Source organism: Xenopus laevis, chromosome 3S (genome assembly GCF_017654675.1).
Source record: "Xenopus laevis strain J_2021 chromosome 3S, Xenopus_laevis_v10.1, whole genome shotgun sequence".
Classification (NCBI taxonomy): Eukaryota; Metazoa; Chordata; class Amphibia; order Anura; family Pipidae; genus Xenopus; species Xenopus laevis.
Genome location: NC_054376.1, coordinates 56,681,147 through 56,705,874, shown reverse-complemented (window position 1 = coordinate 56,705,874; position 24,728 = coordinate 56,681,147). Strand labels below are relative to the sequence as shown.

At 38.4% G+C, this 24,728-nt stretch overlaps 1 protein-coding gene across 6 annotated transcripts in view; it reads left to right on the top strand.

Annotated features, from left to right (window-relative positions):
* The first annotated feature begins 9,185 nt into the window (after positions 1-9,185).
* The window catches only part of apba2.S (amyloid beta (A4) precursor protein-binding, family A, member 2 S homeolog), a 146,102-nt gene continuing 130,559 nt past the window's right edge, over positions 9,186-24,728 (top strand). For 3 of the 6 annotated variants that reach the window (XM_041587701.1, XM_018254383.2, XM_041587700.1), the window contains exon 1: positions 16,109-16,307. The gene's annotated coding sequence lies outside the window, so the exon portion shown is untranslated. Of the gene's footprint in view, positions 9,298-9,319; positions 9,394-16,108; positions 16,308-24,728 lie in introns of those variants that run through there. The other 3 variants (XM_018254382.2, XM_018254381.2, NM_001095095.1) reach the window with 3 other exon arrangements.

The following is a 24,728-nucleotide window of genomic DNA, read 5'->3' as shown; positions in this document are numbered from 1 at the left end:
CTAATAGGGGGAAAAAAATATATGTTTTTTTTTATGGAAAAGGTGGCAATGCTAGCCCTAACTCATGTATAATCTCAATAAATATTGTAAAACTGGTCAACCTCTAGACATTTTGGGGGCCTTAAAAATTATTTGCTGTGGAGCTCAGTAATATCTAGTTAAGCCACTGATGGTGTTGTCCAACTTCTATACAAGGAGAACCAACAAGAATGACTAACCTCACACTTTTCCTAATTGGTAAAACATACTACTTGCTCTGTCTTTCTCACACTGTTAGAGCCTGTTATGACAGGGGCTAGGTGCTTACTAAACCCCTCATTCACGAGGTCCATTTCATTAATTTCTGCTAAAGTTTTCAGCCTACCTAAGGCTTCTACTACTAGAGAAAGAACTATGGAACCCCTGCAATTGTATACAGTAGGTTAGGGAATAACTGTAACACCCCTGGCCCAACAATTACTTGGTGTATAATGGGCCAGATTCAGTTGATTCGCAAAATAATTATATAATGGAAGTCTATGGGGAAAACTGCAATTCAGTAATGAGTATTTTTATCTTATTGAATTGAATCTGGACCAATATTGGGAGTTCCCAGCTCGTGTGACCATTCACATTGACAAATCACAAAGGACATGTTATTACAGTCCACCATATAATTTCCTATTAGGTATGCCACTTTTGATCAGGAAGGCCGAATTACAATGACTCAAATGGTTTACACTTTTAGGGTACTGGCTTCAGAATTAGCCTTCACTCCATCTATAATGCAGTTTAAGCATATGTGTGTTTAGTAAGTACATATTTAATATATGATTTATTTTCAGTGTCCATCAATTAAAACTTTTTTGCTTGATACACTACACACATTTCTGTTGGTAAGGTTCTGAATATGAGGACATCTTACCTTTAATAAACATTGATCCTTGTGTCATTAAGGTTGGCCTCCATTAATATGTCATCAGTGACATCCAAAGTAAGATCAGCAGATCATGGTACAATTCCAGTGGATGCTACTTAAATATAATAACATCATCGGTATTATTCTTTCCATATTGTTTTCGACCTGGACATATTTTATTTAGACACTATGTTCTTACTCATTTAACTTATCTGAGTTGGTAATTTGCATTGTTCTTAAAGGGGATGCTCACTTTTGAGTTAAGTTTCAGTATGATGTAGAAAGGAATATTCTGAGACATTTTGTTTTGACAAAATGACAATTGGTTTTCATTTTTTATTATTCATGGTTTTTGAGTTATTTAGCTTTTTATGCAGCAGACTCAGCAATGTGGTTGCTAGGGTCCAAAATGCCCCAGCAACCATGCACTAATTTGAATAAGAGACTGTAATATGAATAGTGGAAGGTCTGAATAGAAAGATGAGTAATAAAAAGTAGCAATAACAATACATATGTAGGCTAACAGTGCTATTCTTTTTTTTAGATGGGGTTAGTGACCTCTATCTGAAAGCTGGAAAGAGCCAAAAGAGGAAGGCAAATAATTCAAAAACTATAAAAAAGACAAAATGAAGGCCAATTGAAACTTTTTTTAGATTTAGCCATTCTATACCATATTTAAGAGTAACTTAAAAGTGAACCAGCCCTTTAAGTTTTCTGTTTAAGCTATAGCCATGAGAAGTTGCACTCTATAGTTAAAGAATTCTTTACTAATGTAGACTGAATGGCAGGTGTTTTAAACATTTTCACTGGAACATTTGTCTTTCTTTTTTGATGTCACAATCCTCTTCTACCGCCACATCCAAGAGTTACATACAGAAACTGCCATCATGAAGGCCCAGTTTATATATTCTCTGTAAGATAAATGTAAAGGATATATGTACCCTAACAATATAATGCTACAACCTGGAAACTACTCTTTCAATTAAACACCCTGGCTATACAAACTAGCGGGATCTTAGTAGCATAGTCTAGCCTCAGTTCCATTGTTTAACAAAAGAATACATTTCTGACCATGGCTCTAGGTTAGTCCATACATTATGCAATAATCTTGACTGCAATCCCTATTGAGATATCCAGGAGCTCCTTCTATCTTAAATCCTAATCAGTGTACCTTGTGTGATTTATGTTGTGTGTAGGAAATGCGTAGTGGCCTGTATAATCAATAAAACCCATTTCTGATCTGCTACATGAAATCAGGAAACTTGAGATCTATTTGTGTCCTGAATGCACCAGAACCAATTATGGTGGGGGGGGGGGGGGATGCTCACTAGCATTTGCTCTAGAAAATGTCTTATTCCACATGTACTGTAGAAGAAATGGAAGTTAAAGTGGATTCATTATGGAATAGCATAGAAAAATAGGCGTATGGCATGCTGAAACTAATGAAAATGTTACAGTGTGAATGGACTTATGAGGGTTAATAAAATGAAATATGGATAGGAAGGGACTAGCCCTATGCTAAGAGGATAACGCTCTATACCGAGTAAATGTGATTAAAGCCAGATTTGAAATGGAATGCAATCATTGTCTACATAATTAAAACCTAATTAAGGGAAATACTGACAGCTACATTACAGGATAGAGTAGCTGAGCAGTTTATTAAAATATTTCAGCCATGGGGGAATGGAATATATACAACAAATATCTGGAACAGAGAAACAGTGCAAACACAGTCTAACAAAAAACAGAATTTTAGATAAACTAATTTTCTAGCACAGTCGTGACGTTAGGATATTCTATCTTATATTTTTTTAATAGGGCCACTAATCCATACTATTATGATAAAGCTATTAGGCAACATCAAAATGAACATATTTCTAGGATTGCCATTTTACAGAAACAGTTCAGCCCTTCCAATTGATGTTAACTCTGTTGATAGTAATAGGCATAAAAAAAACAATTTTACTTGCCAAGTGGCAACCCTACATCTTAAAAACAAAAGACAGTGTAGGAGCTTGTCACCAAATATCTTGAACCTGCAACAGATAATGTTATCAGTAGCAGCCATAGTTTGACATGAATAATGTGGGCATAATAAGGCATTGTACTAGGCAGGTACTGTGCAGGGTGGTTCTACATGCAATGTCTTCATATTATGGGGCTTACTGGGAGTTGTGTGACATTTTTCTATAAGGTGGATCCACTACTGAGTGATGTGGGCATATTAGGAATGTCTGCATTGTTTTCTAGTAGGTTGGGTCACAGTTCCCTCAAGTTGTTGATAGGTGCCATGATTGTAGTACATTGCTATGTAACGCAAAGGGGGTGTATACATGGTAATCTTACACAGAGTAGATTTTGGCTACAGGTATTATCTAGCACATGGGTCAGCAACCTTTACTTAACAAAAGAGCAGTTTTGCCTCCTCTTCCACTAAAGAAAAATAGTCTGGAGCCATAACACCGCTTATAAACTTTTAAAAGTTTTAACCTTTTTTTAATTTTAACTGTTACAGTAACAAAAGTGCAATGTGTAGGCCTACCTTGAAATAAATTAAACACTGAATAGCCCTATTAAATGATAGTGTTCTCATCTGTTTAAAGGTGAGGGCTATACACGTCGTTAAAATATGCGTCACATCCACGTCTATAGCCCTCGCACCTGCTGCAGTTGGACTCTGGAGGCTTCTCTCTTGTCTTGAGTGTTCGACCTCGGTCTTGCCTGGGATGTCTATACAACCCTCACACCTGCTGGAGGCTTCTTGAGCCGCCAGCAGGTGTGAGGGCTGTATAGACAACGTGTATAGACAACGTATAGACAGCCGCAGCAAGCAGGATGAAGAGCCGCATGAGGCTCCGGGGCTGCAGGTTGCCTACCCCTGCTCTAGCATCTTCAATTGTGAATATTGAGGTTGGCAGTGGGGCAGAGAAAAATATGAAAAACTCCATCCTCTGTCAATTAAGTAACTTAATCTGCCACAAGGCATAGAGACTTTCAAAATGGTAGAGGAATGAAGTCTGCTGTAAATATGAGGAATAACTAAAACAGATTGAAATCATGTTTAATGCATCATATGTAAGGCAATTTCACTTAGCATCCCATTTAATATATTTTTTCTGATTTAACAAATTGATCAAAAAGTCATGATTTGGCAAGCAATTCTGGTTTCTTATGTTTAGAAGCCTTAATGCATGCCCCATGTAACAGCAAGACTGTGCATGCAGGTATGAATTATTTTGCATAATAAATCTCCTACCTGTATTTAATTCATATTTTACCTTGGGTGGGGTGCTTATATTGCATTTTTAATGGCTCTCCCATTCAAGTGTTAAGCACCTACTGTGATCAGTTAGGCACCTGCTGTTCATATGTCTGTCTTCTCCACCCTTTGTTCTTTTACACATATAAAATGCTGCCACAGACTATAGCTGTTTTATTATTGCATATAGTAGACTGTCCATATGTATTAATGTGTCAAGCAACAGGCTATTCAAATCATTTTGTACAAAAAAAAATGTCTACAGGACAGAATAAAAGAATAAAATTCCTTGAAAGCCTGCCTATGATCTGCTGCTTATGTAGTGTTATAGCACATCTGCAACCACTATGGTTATTGTCTGCAGTTTATTATTACATAATGTATTCAATTATTAAATGTAATATTGATAACATTTCTTCAGTCACACACACTCTCTGATGAGAAGAATGGTTCATCGTCTGAAAAGGGACTGTAATAAATCACAGGAAACATGATTTGTAATTTATAAAGACACGGCATTCATTTTATGGGTTGTCTTCATATGACCCAAGTATCACTGTGCCCTCATGTGTGTGTGTGGCAGAAGAAGCAGCCTTATATGACTAGCAGTAATGTGGACTGTAAAGAGGAGCAAAATATGCAACCATGAAGTACAGGAATGGGATCCGTTATCTGGAAACCCATTATCCAGAAAGCCTTGAATTACGGAAAGACCATCTCCCGTAGACTCCATTTTATCCAAATGACTGAAAAATTATTACAAATTATTTCCTTTTTTTCTATAATAATAAAACAGTACCTTGTACTTGATCCCAACTAAGATATAATTAATCCTTACTGGAAGCGAAACCAGCCTATTGGGTTTATTTAATGTTTACATGATTTTCTAGTAGACTTAAGGTATGAAGATCCAAATTACAGAAAGATCCGTTATCCAGAAAGCCCCAGGTCTTGAGCATTCTGGAAAATGGATCCCATACCTGTATCTTTAGAATTCCATTTGTAAAATTTACTGGAAACCAAGGGCTCAGTTTAGTGGGAACTTCAGTGGTGTTGCAGTTCTGATACAGTGCCACGAACGTTCCAGACATACATTGCAATGTTGTTATGATGATATGACATTTCAATTTATTTTTTTTTGTTGCAAAAATGCCTTTTGAAGTGTAAGATATAAAGCACATTAATGCAATCTAAGCAGCGTGGTTGAGGGGTGGTGGTGTAAGCACCAAACTGTAGAATAAAAACACTTTTTCAGACAATTTTCACATAGGGGCAGATGTATCAAGGGTCGACTGGCGAATTAAAATCGAAGTCGAAGGATTTTGCGAAATTCCTTCGATCGATCGAACAATTGAAGGAATAATCGTTCGATCGAACGATTGAATCCTTCAAATCGAACGATTCAAAGGATTTTAATCCATAGATCGAAGGATTATCCTTCGATCAGAAAAAACTTGTAAAGCCTATGGGGACCTTCCCCATAGGCTAACATTGGCCTTGGTAGGTTTTAGGTGGCGAACTATGGGGTCGAAGAAATTTTTAAAGAGACAATACTTAGATTATCGAATGGTCGAATAGTCGAACGATTTTTAGTTTGAATCGTTTGATTCGAAGTCGAAGGTCGTAGTCGAAGGTCGAAGTAGCCAATTCAATGGTCGAAATAGCCAAAAAAACTATTTTTCCTCTATTCCTTCACTCGAACTTAGTGAATGGGCCCCATAATGTGTGCTGTAAGGATAGCATTGCCAAAATATTATGTTTTTAAAGAATGTTTTTGGCCACCCTGTTCACATAAGCCAGAAGCACCTTTTACAATCTGCATTCTGGCACTGTGCATTCCACTTTTTTCTGAAGGGATGGCATGATGTATTGATAGCCTGTCAGAGCTATGAAGGTTGACCCCCACGCAGTCCAGCATGGATGGATGAACAGAACTGGCATGGAAATCTGATGAGTGCCAGAGGCCAGCATGTGGTATGTAGCCAGGAGAGTTGCATCGAGTCACTAGATCACGAGAAACTGAATTAAGTGAACACTCAGCAGTAACCAATAGGACACGTTTACTTTCTTGGTTATTCTTGCAGTAGACTGATCAAAGCTAATTGCTGTGGGTTACTACACTGGCACATATGTTTGCAGTTTTAGCATATGAGGCTTACTGCGTAGGTTACTTTACACGTCTCTTGTGTTCCTTATTCATGTATTCTTTTATATGTACATTTTTCTGTCTCTCCAATCCATAAAACTTTACATTACTACAATCTGTTCTTAATGTGGTTTCATGAATCAGTTTGCCCTGTCCTCTTCTAAATTTTCTTAAATGGCTCTCCTGGCACCCAATCAAACAGCAAATAAATCACACATTAAAGGACTTTTTGACTTTACGACTATCTATATGAAACAAAAAGTTCTAAGCTAAAGTTCTAAGCTAAGGTATCTGGATCCTTTCCTGATGGAACTGCCATGTCATGAATAGTAGATGCAAGTTTGTGCAGACAATGAGATATCATGACTTCCAGTTAAAAGGAATATTATATAGGGTACCCTTCTTGCTGGGACATAATCTGCAGACACATTTTCTTGATAAGCTGTAAACGTTCATATTGCTCATCAAAGTATTGACTTTGCAACTGAGCAATGCAATTTTTTTCGAAAATCATAATTGAAAATTAACTGCTGTAAAAAAAAAAAAAAGAGAAATTCACATTAAAAAGGGGTGGGAGTTAAAGGAGAAGGGAAAGTAAGATCACTGGGAGGCTGTCAAAAGTTAGGCACCCCCAAGTGATTGTAACAACTGACTTGATACCCTGGGCCAATGCTCTTGTTAGCAGAAATCTGCACCGTTCCCTTACGTCCCATACGGCAGCAACCGTGAGATTTATCTCCCTCCTTGTTAGGTGGCCAATCACAATTTAACTAACCCCGCTCATAATTACGAGTTAACTCCCCCTCCTCACCAGTGTTTTCTTGTCCTACCTGCGGTAGGTAAGTGGTCTTCAGTAACTGATGTTTTTTTTTCTTTTCTCTTTTCAGTATGTAGCTGTCCAGGTCCCAAGGGGGCTTGATGACCGCAGGCATGACACCCAAGTGGTAAATTGCAGAGGGTAGACTACTGGCCTTAGGTGATGGTCTATCTTCTCATTATGCAGCCTTAGGGTTGCTAGTCCCAAAGATGGCTGATGGAGATGTATTTATGGTTCAGCAGTTAACTCCTTCCAGGAGTATGTTTTTTTGGGAGGCAAATGGTCACCTCACAGTGACATCTAAGGTGATGTGCTCTCTGGAGAGGAGTTACTAGTGGTCTGAGAACGCTGGAGTCTCAAGGAGTCAGGAGCGTTCTGATGGGCAGGTGTACAATATTTGAGCGCGGCGTGGAAATTGTCGCACACCGGAAATAGTCGCCAGAAATTGTCACACGCGAGAAGTGTGTCCCGTGAGTACAAATCATGATGTAATTTACCCGCGTCGTCTTCTAGATGCGGAGGAGAGTGCACGCTGAGAGCTGCTTTGATTCCTGCCTGGATTGCAGTCTCCTGAGTAGGCTATAAGGTACCTTGTGGTGAACCCCCCCCCTTGTTGTTAATATGTTTCACAGAAACTAATGATGTTGTTCTTGTGTTGCAGATGTCCACTGTTGCAAATAGTGAACCACCTGCAAAGAAGCACAGGAAATCTAAACATTTGCAGTGCAGAGCTTGTGAGGATCAGCTGCCTGATAATTATGACAAGAGATTCTGCATACTGCATCTTCATCATCTGACTAGATAAAAATGTATGGTGACGGAAATACTTTTTTTCTCTTTGAAATATATTCACTGTCGGATGCAAACGCATAAAGAAAAAACTCCATCTGACTTTATCTGATCCGACTTTACATTCTAGCCTAGGGGGATCAGATTTTGTAGCATCCTACAAAATCTTGTGGTGTTGCATGGTATTGAGTGGTGTTGCTGGAGGATCAGATAAAATCTGACCACAAAATCAGATGCAAAGCTCATATGGAGATTAGTCCTAAGGGTAGGACTTCACGGACGGTATCCTGCCGCGATCCGACGCCCTGTGCAAAAACGCAGCGGTCACGTCGGCTGCAACAGAAATAAATTAAGTAATGGAAATGTCGGATGAAGTCTCAGTGTTGATCTGACACGACTGTCGGATGCAGATGCAGCGAGCAGCGTCTGCATCCAACAGTCGTGTTGTGTCGGATTAACGATGCGACAATGAAAAAAAAAGTGTAGTGAAATAGAGTAAAAAAAAATAAAGAGTTTAGGAGTTTGGCATTTAATTATTTTCAAGTGTAAATGGAAATTTTATTCCATTTTATCTCCAAAATTTTCATGCCACTTTTATGTATTCCCCCCAGCAGGTCATAATGCTTGTCTGGTAAAGACATTTTTGTTGTTAACTTGTTATTCAAAGACCATCAAATTCATAAATGCCTTAGGGCTCTTACAGACGAGCAGTTGAAGCTGCGCTCCCCTGCGTTCCGTTTTTCTGCGTTCAGTCACAGGGGAGCACAGGGATAGACGCATTTAGCTTTTTTCAATGGGGCTGTACTCACATAGGCACGTGTAGGTGCCGAACGCAGGACTTATGTTGCGTCTCAACCAGCGTTCGGCGCCTACACGCACCTGTGTGAGTACAGCCCCATTGAAAAAAGCTAAATGCGTCTATTCCTGCTCTCCCGTGGCTGAGTGCAGAAAAACGGAACGCAGGGGAGTGCAGCTTCAACCTCTTGTCAGTAAGAGCCCTAACTCTGTGTTGCAAATTTATACCATGGAATTGCAGTTACAAATCCTGTGTGTATGAGCCCTTGCTGCTAGTTAGTAGGTTTGTTCATAAGCAATCTTAACCTGCACACCTGCTTTCATTTTCATGTAGTGGAATGCAAATAAAAAAAACACCATATAGGAATGCCTGTGTGCAAGTTGTATTGCAAACACATGAAGTCATTATTGGTACTAATAAACAGAATTTGTGTTATGTTTATTTATTTTAAAGGGATCCTTAGCTTAGCTGTGGCTACTTGTAGCAGGTAGGTATATGTAGGGGTTCTTGCTCTGTATGTGGCAAACCAAATGGACATTATCCTCCACTGTACAAGCTACTTGCATGGCATGAGCCACAGATGTGAAAGCAGGTAAGTGTGTGTAGGAACACAGCTGAAGGTAATCACTATTTACTGCAATTCTCCTCCTTGCGACCTATATTGTGCTGCCTGCCTTGGGAGCTGCTGGTAAGCTATTGTTTTCCTTTTTACATTATTTTCTTGTCATTTTAGGTTTTTTTTCTGAATTCACAATTAATAAATATCTGCTCCCCTTAAAATAAGGTTTGTTGCCTTGCATTTGACATGTATTTGGTGCATATATTTTGCAGGTGATTAGAATTATCTCTATGTATCTCACTCAGTGTGTGTGTGCATCCGACAGTCGTGTTGCGTCGGATTAACGATGCGACTCCATCCGACACACTGTGTGTGTCACAGTTAGGGTTGCCACCTGGCCAGTATTTTACCGGCCTGGCCGGAAAAAATTATGGTTAATCCCAATGTTATTAATAGGGAAAAAAGATAAATGTATAGGAAGGCCGGTATTTTTTCCTGGAAAAGGTGGCAACCCTAGTCACAGTGCATTTCTATCAGTATACAGCAGGGCTGCCTAGGGCGCAATCATGGGGGGGGTTGGTTTGGTTGACCTTTAATAGTTTTATAAACTGCGTGTTCCAACCTCGCTTGCCCGTGAGTCGTACTGAGGGCAGAAGCACTCCCCACCTCCCTCTTGGCAGCTGCTGGCACATGTACATATTTGTGGGCAATGTATTGGCTGCTGCTTGCACAGGTAAATAGATTATTAGGGGCAATATGATGGATTTTTGGCTGCTGCTGGCACAGGTATGTATTTGGGGGCAATATTGTAGCTTTTTTGGCTGCTGCTGGCACAGGTACAGATTGGGGGCAATATGAGGTATTGGCTCCTGCTGGCTCAGATATATGGGGCAATATGATGGCTGCTGGTACAGGTACACAGATGTTTTGGGCAATATGATGTATTTTTGGCTGCTGCTGGCATAGGTACAGATTGGGAGTAACAATATGATGGATGTTTTGGCTTATGCTGGCACAGGTACAGATTGGGGGCTTGGGAGCAATCTGAGGGAATGACTGCCGTTGGAACAGGTACATGGGGCAATATGGTAAGTCCTGGCACAGGTAAAGGGGGCAATATGAATGGTAAGGTGGGAAATAGTAATGCAGGACCAGGTGGGTGGGGGGTCACTGATTGAAGCCCTTACCTAGGGTGCCAAAATACCTTGGCCCGGCCCTGGTATACAGTATATATGTGAAGTTGCCTAACAGTTGTTGTTAAATGATAACTTCAAGCACCATCATGTAGTAAAAGAACCAGTAACTGTAATGCAGTCACAGCTGGAGGACTTGTTGGAAACCTTTAAAAAAATGTCATTCTCTTAAAATAAAACACTAATCACTTTTATATAAAAGCTATTATTGAGAATAACTTGAAACACAGGACACAACCTCTAAAAAGCACTGGCCTGAACATTGGTGCATATAGGCTTATTTGTTCCCTTTATGGAAGGAGGCTTATGACACATACATAACATGTTATGCATATCCTTCTGCACTATCCTGCACAATGCATTTCTCAAAAGTCTCCCTGTATCAGAAGAATGCGTGCCATTAAGAGCAAAATAATCACTACAGATGAATGGCTGTATAGAGGGTAGGCCAGTCTGCAGCATGCAGTAGTGTCCGATCTTAAAGGGATGAACTGATGAACCTTTCTGAGATACTCTGGGTATTGAGAGTGGATAAATATCAGCTACCAGGGCCATACAAGGAATGACATAGTTCTGCCTTCAGACTATGGTGCCTGTTTACTAAAGTTTGTTGAAATGGTCTATAAGTCATCAGCCTTTAATGCTGAAAATTCTTTTTGTAAGCAATTTCCATTTATGAAAGCGCAATTCAGCTAATAGCTGGCATATTATGTACAAGCATTAAAAACCGGCATTAAATCTAGAGACCAGCAAATTTTTTGTTGTCCATTTAGTTCCATATAAATGCTTGCACACATGCTTTTATAAGTGTGTTCCTGTGTGGTGGGTTTATTGTGCATTCCCATTCACAGGAATGCAGGAGTTAAGTGACCCCAGCTTTTTCTATGAGAACTGTACCCACACGGAGACCAAAACACTGAATGCAGATACAACTGGACATGGAGCAAAGTTTCTGGCTTTGAGCCCCTGGCACAAAGCTCACTCTGAGTCCCTGACCCTGCAGTAAATTCAAACTTGTCCACCCCTTCCCATGCACATCTGTACCTTTTTCATTTGCCACCAGTGAATGGGGCAGAAGAAGGAAACCGTGGGCAGCAGTGACCGGTTTGGGCAGGGAGCATCAGAGCCGAGACCCACCGGGTTTTTTCCCAGTGTCCCGCCAGCCCAGTCCAACCCTGTTTGATAACATTATTGAATATTTTGCAGGGGTTATCGATAAACTGTATTAATTCATAAGTAATTATTACCAATTATTGCATATTGGTTATAAATTATTTTATATTGTCAATCCATGCACTAATAATTGTACCTGACAGTTCAATTGAATTGCAGTTTTTTGCACATTCCTGTTATACAACTTTTTGCACCATCAATTACCATTATATATTGTGTCAGACTCATGGTACAGTTTATTTATGTGTCCTAAAAGTGGATTTGTTGTGATCTGTTAATGATGGTATGGTGTAATGCGAAAATCTCAGGTTTATTATATAGGCTGTGCAGATTGTATTATATTATTAGCAATATGTATTACCGGTACGTTATTTATTGCATCACGCAGGCAAATGATTTTTCAAGAATGGTCACTTCCTGAGAAAAAAACATTTATGATGTTATTGTATACATGCTTCATTCCATGTTATCATGCAGTCCTTGGTTGTGTTCCTTATAGTTATGTATGATCCTGATAGTGTTATATGGGTGTGGGATCACTTAACTGGAAACCCAATAACCAGGAACCTCTGAATCACTGTAAGGCCGTCTCCAACAGATGAGAGAAAATATTAAAATTTTTAAAAATAATTTCCTTTCTTTTCTCTGTAATAATTAAACAGTACCTTGTACTGGATGGTAACTAAACTGCATGAATCCATATTGGTAGCTCAGTAATCCTATTAGTTTTTTTTTTTTAATTTAAATCAAACAAGGGTACACTTCTAGCATGATGATTCTAGGAAAAGCAGTGGCCCATTGGGATACCAGGAAAACTCCCGGTTGGCCCAGGTGTCAGTGGGACCTTGTGCTTCTAAACATTTAGCCCATTTCATGGCCATTCCATATTTCCATGAGAACAAAGAGGTTAAATAGATGGAAAATAGATTATTGTATGTAAAGAAAAGAGAATAAAATAGGAGAATAGAGGTTATGAGGAGATGAAGAAAATAGTACTGAGGGTGGGCCCCTGTTCTAAGGTTTTTTTGGGGGGCCCCTTGTGTCCCAGTCTGACACTGAGGATAAGCAATGGATTTTGTTTTTAATGTTCAGGTATAGGATCTCCAGAAAGCTCTTGATTAAATGAACTCTATCACCCGTAGAATCCATTTCAGGCAAACAGATCTATATTCTTTGGTTTTTTACTTATTTTAGTATTATTTAAACTGTATCTTGTACTCAAGGGTAACTAAGTGGCATGAATCCATATTGGTGGCAAACAACCCTATTCAGGGTTCCTAACACATGGCCATACTTTTGTGTGTTTTACGTGCAGTTTGACCACACCTAAACATACCAGCTAATTAATTCCATTATATTCTGCCTGTTTGTTCTCATGAGCATTTAGCGTTGTGTTTTATGACCAGTGGGTTTTATTTATGACATAACATATTCTTGAACATAATGTGTGTTCAGAAGACAATAGAATTGTGTCGGCTTGCGTTTGGAACTCAACGCTAATGCACATACTGTAGTTGCATTTACAAAAAGGCATATAAACATAATATGTGTTTTTACACTCTCGGCATGCGTTTGTGAATGCATAAAAACATGTATAAAAACACTGTTTTGTTGTTTATTGAACTTAAGGTATTTAAGGTATTTTGATACAAATTATGAGAAACCTCTTATTTGGAAAACCCCAAGCATTCTGCATAATAGATCCCAGCTAGGTTTTTTTCTTCACTTTTGTACCCTGTCCACACTTTTTGCTGGCCTTGTCACAGGTGTTTGGGCTGCCTGTATTAACATTGTGCAACAGGTACAGGGCTGCTTTATTCAAGTAAGTGCTGCAGCAAAGCTTTAAGTGTATGTGTTGTGTAAATAAGAACTATGGGGCATGCTTTTCCTCTTGCACTTTCACTCTAATCTTAGTCATGTCATTTAGACATGTTATTTTTCTTTTGTTTCTATAGTGAGTAGCTACCATTCATTTTGACGTTATACTGTGTTTCTTAATGCCCTGTGTACATATATCAATGCAACTTTATTGGTCACAGTTGGGTATTTGTGGTTTCTGATGCATTTGGTCTTTCACGTGGTGTATGGTGTATGCACACAAATTATGTTTAGAGCCCATCAATTTTTGTCTCTATCTTCTTAGTTGTGTGTGTAGCCATGGTGCCTAAAACTGTTTTTGTTTGCCTATAAGATGCTACAAAGCAATTGTTAGATCTGCTGATGAAATGTCACCCTGACCTGTTAGTCTGACTCCAGCCTGTAAAATTATAAATATTTTTCTATGGGAGGTGCATTTTTTTTAAAATCATGCACCCAAGGGCATGTTTTTTATTTCTTTACTTTAAAGAGAACTAAAGACTAACTAAAGAAGTAGCTTAGAAATGTTGTACATTATGTGTTGGGTTTCTGTACCAGCCCAAGGCAACCACAGCCCTTTAGCACTAAAGATCTGTGTCTCCAAAAATGCCCCAGTAACTCCCCATCTTCTTTCAGTATCAGAATTAAATATTAACTTTGTAGCATCAGCTTATATTACAGACAAACCTAATTTTCTGCTTGATAATTTACAACGACCCCTAAGCTTAGCTTTTCAACAGCTGCTCAGAGCCCACTGAGTATGTGTGTCACAGACATTTTCCAAAATGGTGACCCCCTGTGACAAGTTTCATCAGACATCAGATTTCTGCTATAAGTACTGGTTTGTCACAGAAATATGTTTATTCTCTAATCTTTAAAACCACAGACAGCAAAAATGATCTGGTTTCTAATCCATCAATTTAGACAGTTTATTCATAATCCAAATGAGGGAATCAGCTCTGAGATTCAGCTAAGGACATGCCCTCCACTGAACTTCTGCATTGTTTTGTTCATATTCCGTACATATTCTGTCCATCTGCATGAATAGATTCCTTTATTTCCCACAACAGTGAAGTGGATAAACTTGAATCCTCACTCCTGCTGAGGTATTATATTTACACTGATGGTACCCAATACTGTTGTATGGAGACTTACTGCATAAATTAAAGGGGTTGTTGCCCCATAACTTAGCTTTTAATAATGCTACATTTCAATTGCTTGTCTTTTATTTTTAGTTTTATAGTCTCCTGCCTGTTTCCAGATTTCAAATGGGGTCACTGATGCCTACAGCGAAAATTCGAAAAAGATTGCGAATATTAGATGGAAAAATTCCTGAAAATCAGATTTTTCTTCCCGGTACGAAAATTTCGGGAATAATAATAAATAAGAGTAAAAAATCCAATCGGATTTGGTCGGAGTGTGTAGCAGAAAATATTTAGATAAATTTGGACTTTGATAAATAACTCCCCCAAGTGTCTGGAGATAGTACTTTATTACGCCCTCGGTGGGAAGATTGCTCCGGGAAATGTTTTCACTTTAAGTTTCTCTGTGTTAACACTGCATAAAGATTTATGTTGTTTTATAGGAAATAACTTCTGTGCTGTGTTAGCTCCAGGTTCTTTATATACAATAAGGTCATTTCGATTTGTTTTCAATAAACACTGAACCTGTCCGGCCCTCGACCGGCATTTTTTAAATTTTGGCTCAATGTGTACACATGAAGCTACTAGTAGCAAATACTTATCATGGCTACAAAATGCCAGAAAATACACTGCCATGGACAATACTGAGAATTGCCTCTGCTAAAACACACACAGAGACAATTATCGGTAAATAATCAGCATTGTCTATTTTTGTAGCCGTGACAAGTAGCTGCTACTTGTAGCTCTGTGTGTCCTCACCATAGACTGGCTGGCAAGTAAGGGACCTGACTGCAGCTGTAGTAGATTATACATTCCTGAGTTGACTTCTGATCTATGGTGCACCTCCTGCTGTCTAACACCCAGTGACACTGCCAGATCAGAGAGCCGTGGCAGGCAAGGGGTTAATTTAAACCAAACTTTCCGCACTGTTATTTCCTAATTAATTTTTATAAGACAGATTGTTAGGCAAAATACTATGGCAAAAATATAAAACGATGAAGTTGTGTATTCATCTAAAACTGTACAAAAACCAGTGTAAATTGAGCTCCAACTTTTTTTTTTTTTTGTTGCTCAGTTTGTGCCCAGTAACACATGAGAAGCTTTGCAATATCACACCATCGTCAAGTGCTAATTTCCTACGGCACACGAGCAGCTGCTCTGCACTTATTACCCTGTAAATATGCAACGTTACATTTTAATGAAAGGACACGTGATACTTTCCTATACAATACATTATTACCTTTCAGGCGATGCAATAATATTTCATTTATGCAGAAACATTTAGTTAAGGTGAGCTGCAGTAGATGGGGATAAATACACATTTACAAACAATCCCCCTCTAGTGTATTGCTCACATTAGGTATTGTTTGTTTTTTTTTTTTTTTTTTTTTTACTACAAGGCACAGAAGCCTTCAGGAGGAGGATGGGGCAGCCATCTCTATGGTTACAGCCTCTCTCCCCTCCCTTCTCTCTCTGGTGCATTCTTCTCCCTTTCTCCATCACATTTAGCCTATGCATGTTCCCAGGCGATGATCGGGGCTGGTCCATGCTGCTTCCCGGGTTAATTAGTAGTCTCAGCGTGTGGCTGGGAAGCAGGCACACAAAAGAGCTGTTTGCTGCCTGAGAATCCTGAGCTTCCGCAGAGAAAGGGTGAACAGAGCAAGACACTGCAGAACAGGTAGGCTGAGCTACAACTTGGTAGGGGGTGAGAGACCCTTTGCTTTGACACCCTGTTGTGGAAAGAGATTTCAGAGGGGTCTGCAATGAAAGTAGAAGCTGCTAAAGAAACCTTGTGTACAAGACGCCTGGTTGTGGTCACATCTGTGTGCTGTGAAAGGCGTGCACATTAGGCTGGGTCTGGAGATGAGCAATATAATAATTTCATGAAATGGGATGCAACAAGGAAACAGAGGAGTGGTGATAAGACATGTTATTGAGATGGCTTGCTTCCTTCTGTGTGTGCTTCTGCTACTGCTTCATCAAGACTGAGGAGCTGATGGCTGGAAAGATGTGTTACTCTATGCACTAATAAACAAACCCCAGCTGATGGCCAGGGGTGGGGATAACAGCTGGTGGCAGCTGGAGAATAGAGCTGTTCTGGGTCCTGACCATCTGAAATTTAGTACTGACCGCTCAGCATGATTTTCTTATATATACTATGATCCCTACAGTATATTTTGCTGTTCTGTTTTTACAGGCTCCCTAACGTTTATTAGCTCCTTACATAATAGCACAGCATGACTATGAGCTAGACATTAATAAGGAGATGTACAGCTTACCAGTTATCTTTTGAACTGACAAGCTGGCAGCAGGGTGACACAGCAATAGTTTGAATCAGAATACCTTTTAAATGATGAACTATGTGTTTATATGGTACCAGTATGAAATTGGTGCTTCTAACATGCCCCGCCAATAATTCAGTTAGTTCAATAAGTTAGTTTTCCACGATACAAATTTGGAATATTGGAAACGCTTTAAAAGGTAAGGAGTAAAGAACCACTTTAAGGAATCTGTGATTTATACAGAGGATGACTTTCATACTGTTCTCTTAATGGTGTCAAGTACAACAATGCCTGAAGCCAAAAACTCAGAGAATGAACCTGTGTGTAAAAGAAATGAAATTGAGAGTCGGCTGGGCCATATTTAGAAGACTGTAAATCAGTGAAAGCGTCACTCAAAATAAACCCCACTGGTATTAAAGTTGCACTCATATTCAATATGCAGGCATGACCTTTATAGAAGCAATCTGTGTCGATTACAGATGATTCTATTAAGTCATCTTTACTACAGGTTACTTGTTCCGCGGCTTTGTTCCACTGGACATTTATAGCTAGGAGGGACAGAGAAGCTTATATACCTCTTGCTTTCTTTTTTCTCTGATATATAAGTAGTCTCCTCCTTGATTCAGTACAGGTCTTGTGCGTTCCATATAACAGCTCATCACATGCTCATGCAAATGTCTCTCCTGTGTATGATATTTTTACACTTTGCCACTACTTTGTGCTTCAAGCTTAACACAAAAAAACAGCATGTAACGTTCAATTCTTGTACTGCACCTTATGCAGGTGGGACTAGATGTGGATCACTATTTTCTGAAATATCAAGTTCTCAGCCTGAAAGCATATTCTCTGATTTTGCTTTACATTTTTATACATTGCTTAATATGTTTTATTTGTATTTATAGCCAAACAGCCTCACTTTTCTGTCCCATAGGGGCTGTTTAAAAAAAAAAAAATCAACTTTCCCATTTGCTGTCCCATGGGGGTTAAGCAGATTTAGGATCTCTTGTACCCTAGAGGCATGGCCCTCCTGTCATTGTACACTGCATTTCTTTTCATCCTCTGATGGCTGCAGATGCCAGGATTTCAATTTCATGTTGCATGCATAGCTGCAAGTCTGATTTGACTATTATAAGAATACAAAAATGGTGTTTTACCTTTGCCATATTATTTTTATGCTTCGTGTAATTAAATTCATGTTGGGTAGGAAAGAAAAGGAACTTTTTTTTTTTTTTTTTTTGATTTTCAGCAGTTATGTTCATTTTTGTGTCAAGGTATACATACCCAAAACCTTTGGAAACAGTTCTCTATTAACATGGAGCTATTAGGCGGGAGTATAGGAGCCCAGATAAAGCACATGGTCCTTATTAGCTGACCAAGACAAGGTTCCTACATTATTCCATTATACCAATTTACCACTAAGATTTCTGTATATTGTGATACATTATGATACACGCCTACATGATTCTCAATTTGTGTAACTTATAGTTATTTATCGCTTCTGGTAAGCAGTCATATATCATATCATATGGAAAAAATATATACACTGCATAGTTGTCAGAATTGACTGCCCATTTTAAGATCTGTGCTGTGAAAACCTCACAGTTAGGGTTGTGTTTTCGAAAGCAGAACAGCTTAAGCAAAGGATTTGACTTGCTTTTCTTTAGAATACTTGGGTATCTCTACTGGAAGAAAAGCTTTTTAGAAAGGATACAACTGCAGATGTTAGTTTTGGGATTTCAGACTTTGAGGTACCACGATTAAAAGCAATGGTTACATAAATCCACTACATTAGCAAAACACGTATTTGCACTTTTACATATTCATTTTTTTAGCAATTATCTGCATCATCATGTCTCATTGTTGTTTCTAACCCTTACTGTTTGCAACCTATGCAGCGCAGGTATCATCAGGGCCAGGGCAGTGAAGATACCTTATTGGTTCTAAGTAGAAGATAGTTTGAAGATAATACTTGTTGAATTTTTTTGCACCACTTTTTCCACAATTCTTCACAGAGGAAATAATAGCGGCAGGAACCACTTGAATATTGGTGTCACATTTAGGTAAAGTAATTTGTTTTCAGAGAGGCTATTGGGAAGTTGTGACCAGCCAGTCATTATCTTATTTGGCTGAGGATATGTTTATGCTGTTAACCAGCAGGATCTATTTTACTGTAAAATCTTACACTGGAAAATTTTGAAAAATGTTAATTTTTAGATGATGTGTTTATCACCAGTTATCATTTATTGTAATGACTTGGTGACTGAATGCTTCAAGCATTAACAGACAGCTGGCCATTTTGTGAGCTATGTGTTTTTTGTGCGTGTGTGTGACGTGAAACACATGCTGGATTTGTGAGCAACAAAGCTATTTATGAGGATTGATGTCAATTATATCCCATTGATGGTATGATTACATCAAAAGAACTTATATGTAGGCTGAATAATCATACTTTCACCATATATGCTGTCTCTAGAAGAGCTATAATTACCCAAGCAAAGGAGAGAAGCATTAAGAAAAGCTTTCATTATTCTACTATGACAAAATAGCACTGAACAATATCTTTCTGTAATTTTCTAACGGTTCTGTGCATGCAGAAGCATTAGTAACTACTATACATGGTTCATTTGGTTTCCAATTATAGAGTTTCTTTGAGATCAAGAATGGGCTCTACTTAGAGTTTTTCTTGTTGCTTTTTTGCATTTCCCTTTGTTCATATTGCTACTGATTTTAAGGATACATGTTCTCAGTAGCAGACTAATGCCATGTGGGGCCCCTAGGCTATATCCACAGGTCCCCCATTCTAGGCTACTGCTGGGTCTGGATACGGCCAGATCCATGCAGGTGTGTACCCAAGCTCTCTACACTGGGCCGGGTTTGACATGCGCCAGTGACATCACTAGATCTGCATGCTTGCACGTCTTTCCTGCTTTTTTCTACTAGCAAGTGTACCTGACCAGACCCAACAGCAGCGCAAATAAAAGTAAATATTAAAGAAAATAGAAATAATAATTGAAAAGAAATGTTAGATGGGCCCCTGTTCACACTGGGCCCATAGGGAGCCTCTGCATTAATTGGCCCCTGCATATTCTCAGTATTTAATGGATGGACTCTATTGCCCCATTGATGAAACCAACCTTATGGTATTAAGAGGGAGCAGATCCCCGATATTTTTAATGTGTCTTAGTTGCCGTTTTGGTTTTGAATGTGATTTATAATCATAGTTTAGCTTTTGGAATGCTGCATGATATTGTTGTTAACCTGTGATAACATAGATGTCAGATCTGGCTTAAGAAAAGGGGTTCCTTTATAAGTGTAGGGGCACATTAAATTGTCCAGGAGAAAGCTGGCATGATGAGAAAAGAGGAAAGAATTTATCTGCTGAAACCCATTTACAGCAAAGTTATATTTTGTAGAAACAAAGATAACCCTGAAAAGGCTTTGGCTGAAAAATGGTACGTATTTAGCACAAATCACATAGGTTGTTTTATATAGTTGATGAGCGCAGTCTAGTTACAGGAACTGTTATCCCAAATGCTTTACGTCATTTGGATCCATATCTTAAGCCTACTAAGTATAATTTAAACATTAAATAAACCAAATAGGATTGTTTTGGCACCATTAAGGATCAATTCCTGTATATTAGTTGGGATCAAGAACATTGTACTGTCTTATTACAGAGAAAAAGGAAATTATTTTTACAGATGTTAATTTTGCTTAATTCAGAACTTTCTGTATAACAGGTTTCCAAATATATATATATATATTCAGTACTGTCTCATTTGTTTTAAAGGAGGCTTGGATACATGTTACTAAGACAATTTCATTGATTGTTTGTTAATAGCCAATTTAATTTTAGGGTAATGGCACATGTAGGGTCAATATTCCTTTCTGCCACCTGCTGTTAACATAAATGAGGGTGTTTTCTATTCCTCTGAAGGATAGGCTCCACAGAAAGGTACAGCATCAGGCATCCCATTGCCTACTAGGCCGTACATGGGCTATAGGATTTATAGTGGTTTAGATTCAAAGCTTTACAATGTATAACTGGTGACCTGAATATATCATTTGATGTAGAATTTGAGTTTTGAAGTAGCATCAGGTTTGAACAACACAGGTCTTTTTTTCTATTCTGCAAGAAATCCTCTACATTTGCATGCATTTCAAAAGAATATTAGGGTGTTAGTTGCATGGCATATCTTGGCTTGCAAGGGGTTAATGCTCAGAAAAAAAAATTGAGAATTGTTGTGAACATTATCAACCAAATGCAAAAGCCTTTGCCTTGAGACGGGTTAATTCACAATCTTTATATACCTCTGTTTTGTTATGTGCATTTATAGCACGGAACATGTCTAGATTTTTAGAATGACATTTTCTAGGAATTTGAGGTTGAGCAATCTCTTTATATATCTCGTAGACTAGAGGTTATTCATTATTTACATCAATCCTGATCTACATGCTATAGTCCAGCTAAAATAAAAATGCTGTTTATGATATCTTATTTTTATGTTATATAGAATGAGTGTATAGCTGGGTAAATAAAGCAGGTTTAAGAATTGGTTATTTTTGAATAACTTTCCCTGGTGGACATTTTCCTTTAACTGCTTTTTGAACATTGCTGCTGTCTGTCTTCTTCTAATATGTAATCAAATCACATGGTTCAGTATAACAATATAATTTCATCTGTGGTTGCTAGAGGAGACAAATTCCCTGTTCCTGAACATGGGATATTGTAAGAGCACAAAAGATCAAAATTTGAAAGCATGTCAGCGGTTTTGATACTAGCAGATTTCTTTTTTATCTTTTATTTTTATCTTCTATTGGGCCTGCTCAGAATACACTTCTGAGCTTTGAGATCACAAAAGCACAGTTTCAGCACAGTTTCAGTTTTGCTAGTAGATATTTGACTTCTGACAAAGGCAAAGGCAATACTTTTTTTTTTATTGCTAAAGGAAAGCAATTATTACATTTTATTATGTCATTATATATTCCACACTGCTCTACACAAATGCAGATTAACATGTGACACTAGATAGATAAATTATAGCTGGCGTTTTAATTTTACAGACAGTGATACCATATTACAAATATAGGATCTATTATCCATAATGCTTGGGATTTGTGGTTTTCCTGATAAGGGGTCTCTCTATAATTTGGATCTCTATACCTTAAGTCTATCTAATAATTTTTTCAACAGTAAATCAACACAATAGGATTGTTTTGGTACCAATATGGATTCATGCAGCTTGGTTACTATCAAGTACAAGGTATTGTTTTAATTTTACAGAGAAAAGGCAAATGATTTTTAAAAATTAAAATTAGTGGTCGTACCCGAAAATACACATTTTCTACTGGATGCAGGTAGCAGAAATTCCAATTAAACCAACCATAGACTGGGCTTTATTCGGTACTGTAACATCCTACTGAAATCTAAATAAAGGGGAAAAACATTTGGTGGGGAGGTTGGCAGTGGCATCTCGAAAAGCAATACTTCATCAATGGCTTTCTACAGAAGCCCCATCACTGACACTTACCAAACAAAAATGCCACCATATCCAAGCTATACTTCAAGGGACCAGAACAACAAGTCCCCACCCGCCAGGAGTCACTGCATCAACAGGCATTTAGCATCTTACTTAAGGTAAATTAGATTTAGCCTGGGAAGATTGACAGAAGAACTCGAAATTTGGTTTATATGAACATACATTACTTTATTAACTTTGTTTAAACTTAATTTTTTTCTTATCTTTACTCTCTTTGATTTAATACATGTACTGCCAATGGCTATTGTGAATCATCAAACTGGACGCATAAGACATTCAGGAAATGTTGTACATGTTTGAAAATTTTATAAAAATAAGTTTACATTTTTTTTTTAATTATTTGTTTAAAATGGAGCTTGTGAGAGATAACCTTGTCGTGATTCTGATATTTCTAGGTAAAGGGTTTTTGGATAGCTATGCATGTATGTTTATTAAAAGGAGAACTAAGTCTAACTAAAGCAGTAGGCTAGAAATGTTGTACATTATGTGTTGGGCTTCTATACCAGCCCAAGGCAACCACAGCCCTATAGCAGTACAGCAGTATACTGTAGCAGTACAGTACAGATGGGCCTCTGAATATGCCCAGTAGCTCCCCATCTTCTTTTCTGCTGATTCACTGCACATGCTCTGTGCTGCTGTCACTTACTGAGCTTAGGGACCCACTCACAATACAGTAGATTGTATATACAATATGTATATGACAGAATAGAAGGCTGATTAGTATTTAATACAAATAATTATTACATTGCAGCTCAGAAAGCCATGCAATTAGCATCAGTATTAAACATACAGCCTTGTAGCATCAGCTCATATTACAGACAACCCTCAATTTCTGCTGATAATTTGCAACAATTCCTAAGCTTGCTCAGAGCCCACTGAGCATGTGTGTGTCGCAGACACTTTCCAAGATGGTGACCCCCTGTGACAAGTTTGAAGTCTTTATGAACTTTGTAACAACATTTAAAAAAATTGGTGTTGTTTGCCTCTGCTCAGCTAGTATTAGCCAAACAGTGCTCATACACACAAGCATTTAATTTACTTTCTTAATTTAACATGAGAAATGAAACTGGTGGCTTTACCGTGGGATTTTCTTTACCTTCCTCTTGGTCAACTTGAAGATAATTTGGAAGTTCTGTTCCAGATGTACCTGTATCTGTTAATTTAGTATATTGCTCAAGGTAAATGATTTCATACCTCTCAGCTGTCCTGTTTTCTGCAGGATAGTCCTGATTTTTACAGCTCAGCCCGCACTCCCTGGTTCTTATTGAGTTTCTCTTTCATCTCCTGCACTGATGCCAGAAAAAGATGCAATGTTTCTGAAACTTAATTAGAATTAAGAGGCTTTTTCATACATTTGTAACAATTTAAGATAAGCAAAGAAATAATTAACTATTAAAGATAAGTAGTAGTTATATGTGGGCTGGCCCGATACCCGCAGGTTTGAGCTGACCTTGTTGCCCCATTTGCTAGTCGTGGGTGGGTTTGGGTTGAGTTCTTCTCACATTGCCGACTTCCAACTTCTGGGCAGGCATGTTCCTATAAAAGGAAGCCGGAAGTCAGGTGCGGGCAGGCGCTGATCAGGAGCATGATGTTCCTGGGTCAAGTTTTTCTCGACCAGCACATTACTAATAAGCAAGTCTCTTGGGGAAACTGTGACTCACAGCTTAAAGGGCAATTTCAGCTTCATTAGCAGAAATGTTATAACACCTAAAACATGGCCCTTAAACTCTAAAAAATCTGTTAAAACTTTCATAACTTGACAAATTTTATAAAATGGACATGGTAATTATGGGGTGTGGCCACAAAATGGCATTGTCAGAAAATGTTGTTGGCTGATGAACTTTACATTTTTCAATTGTCGGGGCCCTTCTTAGGGCTCTTGTCCTTTTGCAAACAATGGTAACAATGATCCATTTCACATTCATGTAATGATAATGTCTGACGGCCATGGGCTATCCTTACTGCTGGGTCTGTTTCAATTGTTGTGTCTCTGCATTTATAGCTTTATTGTCTGTAAGTATGGTTTAGTAGCTGGGGATAACTAAGGGGCACATTTACAAAGCTCGAGTGAAGGATTCGAATTAAAAAAACTTCGAATTTCGAAGTGTTTTTTGGGCTACTTCGACCATCGAATGGGCTACTTCTACCTTCGACTACGAATCGAACGATTCGAACTAAAAATCGTTCGACTATTCGACCATTCGATAATCGAAGTACTGTCTCTTTAAGAAAAACTTCGACCCCCTAGTTCGGCAGCTAAAAGCTACCGAACTCAAT